Below are 4,675 nucleotides of genomic sequence, written 5' to 3'. Positions count from 1 at the left end.
GGTCTTAAAGTTAGGGCACCAGGAGAAGGTGCGGGGTGGGGGGAAAGGGAATGCTGCCCACCACGCCTGTATGCCCTGGCAGGTCCCTCTCGGCTGCAGTGCCGGGCTCTCCCTTTCTCCTGCTCTCCTGCTCTCCCTCCTCTGTCTCCCCCCTCCTCAAAATGTCTGGCTGTCTACTAAACTCATTTGCAGCCTTTGCTTCAACGGCCTCGTTTGGCAGCATCTTCCATATGGTCTCTGTTCACTCCCTGCCATGGCCTCCAGACACGGGGCAGCGTGCCCCGCACCGGCTGCTGCCTTCACATGCGTGGCCTCTAGCCCGGGGCGCCCTCTGCCCCTTAGCAATGGTGTCCCCATCTAGCGTCATGACCCCACCAACAGACCCTGCAGCCTTCAGCATCCGCGATGGGTGAGGGACTGGGATGTGTGGGGATCGTGCAGTGGCCACACTCACGGGCACGGATGGTGGTGCACAGAGGGCTCCTCATGCAAGGGTCTCCTGGAGCCACCCTGGTTGTGAAGGGTAGCTCAGGTCACTGGAGCAACAGTGGGAACAAACGGGCACGGTGTCTGTCTTTCAGCAGCATTCAGATTCAGCTGGGTAACTCTGCCACAGCCCCGGGCAAACGTTGCTGGGGCCCTCAGCACCTCCGAGGTGGTGCAGCACCAACCACCGCCACTCCCTGGGCTGTTCTGCCTCTTTGGGTCTCGGGTTTTAGCTGCCCAGGGAGAGGCCAGAGCCTGCTTGGAGGTGGCTTTGTGCCAACCCGCCGCTGGTGAGAGGGCAGGGACAGCGATGGTGTGCTCATCTGCCAGCTCCCTGGGTCCGGTGCACCCTATCTGCAGCTGGCTGGGGATGCCAACCATGAGGAACGGCACGAAGGATTTCCTGGGCTGAGAGAGAGAGACTGTCACATAAATCCCCTGCAAAGCAAGCAGCCCTTTCTCTTCATTTATCAGGGAGCCTGCTGTATCCCCTGCAAGACAAGTAAAAATATAATGAAGCCTAGAAACTTGCTCTGGGAAGCAGTAATGGTTATTATTAAGAGTGTGTCTATACAGACAAGCAGGGATAGATGCGGGTTTGCTCTGGCTGGCAGTCGGCTCCAGCCTGGCAGCATGGAGCTGTGCTGAAGCATCTCCACACCCAGCCTCATGTCTTGGTCATCCTCAAGGCTCCTGGCTCAGGCACAGCTACTCCTGGACCCAAGGTGTCTCCTGCCCAGCAGCGCAGCATGCTTGGACCTTGCTAAGCAGACTTGCACGTGCACGTGTGCGCATACCCTCAGTGTCAGGATGAGGCTGTTCACCAGGTGCTGCCACACAACACTGAATGGTTATGAAATTTGTGACCTTCTTTCACGGTTTTCTTATGTGCCTGATGGTGACAGGCCCAGGGCCAGCAGGAGCTCAGGACAGGCAGTCCGCTCTAGTCTAGCCCAAAACCCCTGGCCGGGGGAGGCTGGCCATTGTTTTCAGTGAGGTTACCCAGTCACCACTGAAGTTAGTTTCATGCATGACCGGGGAGAGACTGCAGCACTGCAGATATGTGATTGCAGATTGCATTGTAATGAACAGGTGTAGGAGAACCATGAAGCATGTTGTAAGTACTTTCTAACCTGAAGTGCTTTATTTTTATAATCTTGGGTAGACCTGCACAGAGGGTTGGTCGGGAAGACCTCACTCTCCACCTTCCTCCAGTTAGCTGTCAAGTCCAGAGAAGCTCATGGCTTTCATAGGAATGACTGTTTAGAGCAGCAGTGCCTTCCCCTCAAACCACTTCTGCTACTTGCCAGGGCAATGCAGCAAGGAACGACCAAACCAAAACGTGGCCAGCCTCAACGTTATGGCATTGCACGAAGTAAACGAGGTGGTGGTCATGATCCTTACAAACACTCGGTATTGCATATAGACAGAATGACAGGCGGGTTGTTGTGAATTCCCTACTGTTGTTTCTAACTCATTGGCCAAAACAATTAATGAAATAGTTATAGCTTTTGCTTTTTCAAACTCAGAAAATGGCACAGCTTCATTGCTCACTCAGCTTTATTTTTGTGTTTGTTATGACGGTGCCAAGGAGGAGAAGAGCATTTTCTGAGCTGGGGCACTACCTGCAGAACAGCAGAGTCTGGTACAGCTGGAGTGGCCAGTAAGGTTCAAACAATGTCAGGGATAGGAATAAATATCTTTCTTTTTCTGTCTCGTACCTGAATAGCCACTGGATTCCTCTGATCTACTCTGGTGCTGCCCCCGTACCCTTTCTCCTCCTCTCCAGGAGGTACCTCCCCAGCCAGTGGCCAGGCTCCAGGGGTGCTCCCCTAAGAGGTGGCCATGTGCAGTCCCAGGCAGGCCCTTGGCTTCCCCAGCGAGGCAGCGCTCAGCCGTGCAGCGCCTTGCATTCTCACCTGCCGTGCAGCCCTGTCGGCAGGGAGGAGCAGCAGCAGCAGCAGCAGCAGCAGCGCCCCACCAGCAATAACACTGCCTCTCAGCACGATTTTTCGACCTGTAACAACTCAGCCCTGTTGCAATTGATTTTCAGTGGATCATTGAAAGCTGCTCCATCAGTCTAGCCCTAACAGATTTCTACTGTCTGCTTCTCTGTTTTTTGTTGGTTTTTTTTTATTTCCACAAAGATGGAGTTTTGGTTTATAATGGGATAAGGGTTCTGTGGCCTGGGCACTTACCCTCATAAATGCCTGAGCCCTTTGTGCTCAAACACAGCACAGTCAAAGCAACCACCACTTCCTTGGGTGGAGATCAGATCTGGAGAACTTCACACTCCCAGACTGAAAGACTTATGAGTGATTAAGAAGGGAGCTGATAATAGGAATGCTTAGTCAACCTTGATGTAAGTCATTTGAGTGCTCCAGCTCTAAATGGGAATGAGCCGGTGAAATCAATGTGCATCTGCAGCATGCCCGTAAATAAACAGGGAGCTGCAGGAGAGCACTGTTTGCCCGCAGCTCATGTCATCATCTGTGACACCATCACACAGCTCATCCCTCCCAAGCCAGTCCTCGGGAATGCGCTGATGGACCCCAAAGAGTGGGGCCAGTGCTTCAGCCAAAGGAAGACACGTGAGGGGGTCTGGGAGAAAAACACTCAGGAACTGAGGGAAGTGAGGATACTGCAGTGGTTCCTGATTCCCCAAAAATGAGCTGTCCCCTCAGGAGGGTCTAGAGATCACCCTGAGACGGCAGGTGCAGGAGAAGCTCTGGGAAGTGGTGCCTTTGCCAAGGGGACAGAGGGGACACCCAGTATCTCATAGGCTCTTGCATTATGTGTGCAGAGGGGACCCTGCCCAAACCTCCTGCTGCAGTAATAAGCACTCGACTGAGAACAGAGCAGGCAGAAAAAAAAGAGGGGCCTCGTGGGCCCAGCTGCAGCGTGTGCCACCGTGTGAGCCGGGAAGGTGGGGGAGTCTCTAATCCCCCGGGGCCAGGCCAGCTGCCAGGATCCAGCTCGCTCCCCAGCATGGCAGCACCGCAGCCCCTCTCTCGTCACCCAGTGACACCCTTTGCAGGGCAGGGGCTGCCTGCAGCCTATCTTCTCAGGGCTTGTGCTCCAAATAGCTGCAGGCACAGAAATGCCACGTTCGATGTGCACCTTCTCTTGAGAGGTCCAGGGGGCTTTTGGGACCTGTATAGACACTTAGCAGGGTCAAGGGGGCATGTTGTGTCTCCTAACTTGCCCCTCTAGTTGCTGGTTGCTTCATGCACCAACTTTGCCAAACCTATGCTGGGCTGTTGCTTTTCCTCTTTGTCAGGAATAAAGTATAAAATCATCCTTCTGGACACAACAGAGGGGTTTTTAATCAAAGCCGCTCCAATGCAGGCAGCTTCTCTTTTCAGAGCCAAGAGATCCGACTCACCCTCCACTGCATCCTTCTTCTCTCAACTATGAGTATTGTTGCATTACTATTGCTATTATGTCATAAATTGACGTCTTGTGTTCCTGTTTGTTATCCAGGGATTCTGCTCTAATCTTGACGATGGCCAACGCAGTGTAAATCCAGCGCGCTGGGTGATAATCTGGCTACATTAAAAAAAAAAAAAAAGGACTTTCTAGGCATAATCAAAACCTTTCACTTTAATATTGTGCACAATACTTTTACCATGAAATTGCATTTCCCTCAGCCCTTCTTCTCCACAGCTCAGAAAGATACTGTGCTCTGTTTGCGTTTAAACAAAGCTGGTGTTTGCTGGGATTTAGTGTGCAGGGTGCAGGATCCGGCCCCCGGCGCAGCAGAGAGCAGTTCACGTCCTGCACTCCGGTGACATCTGAAAGTTGGCAGGAGCCCTGCTCCCTCCCCGGTCCCGGCAGGGAACGTCTCCCCTCCGCCAAACAGAGCTCTGGAGGATGGGGGGGGTTTTGGGTTGTGTTAATTCCACATGAAAATTAATGCAATATGACTCATTTTTATAGGTAGTAATTAATACCTGTTGAAACTCCATTTTCCATCTACATATATCTTCACGCCATGAAGTAGGTGTGCTCATAACCGAGGTGGGCCTGGGTCAGTGAACACGAGGTGTGTTTCAGTCCCCCTTCTCAGAGAGACGTTAAAAGCATATGAGTGCAGAAAGCACGGCAAACCAGGGAGAGAAAATGGGGAGGGCGAGATGATATATTAAGGCACGGCAGCACAAATATTAAGCAAGAAAAACCCCCACGC

The sequence above is a fragment of the Pygoscelis adeliae genome, unplaced genomic scaffold (assembly GCF_000699105.1).
Source record: "Pygoscelis adeliae isolate BGI_AS28 unplaced genomic scaffold, ASM69910v1 Scaffold71, whole genome shotgun sequence".
Taxonomy (NCBI): Eukaryota; Metazoa; Chordata; class Aves; order Sphenisciformes; family Spheniscidae; genus Pygoscelis; species Pygoscelis adeliae.
The sequence above is the reverse complement of the archived record's forward strand: the minus strand, read 5'-3'. Positions refer to the sequence as shown.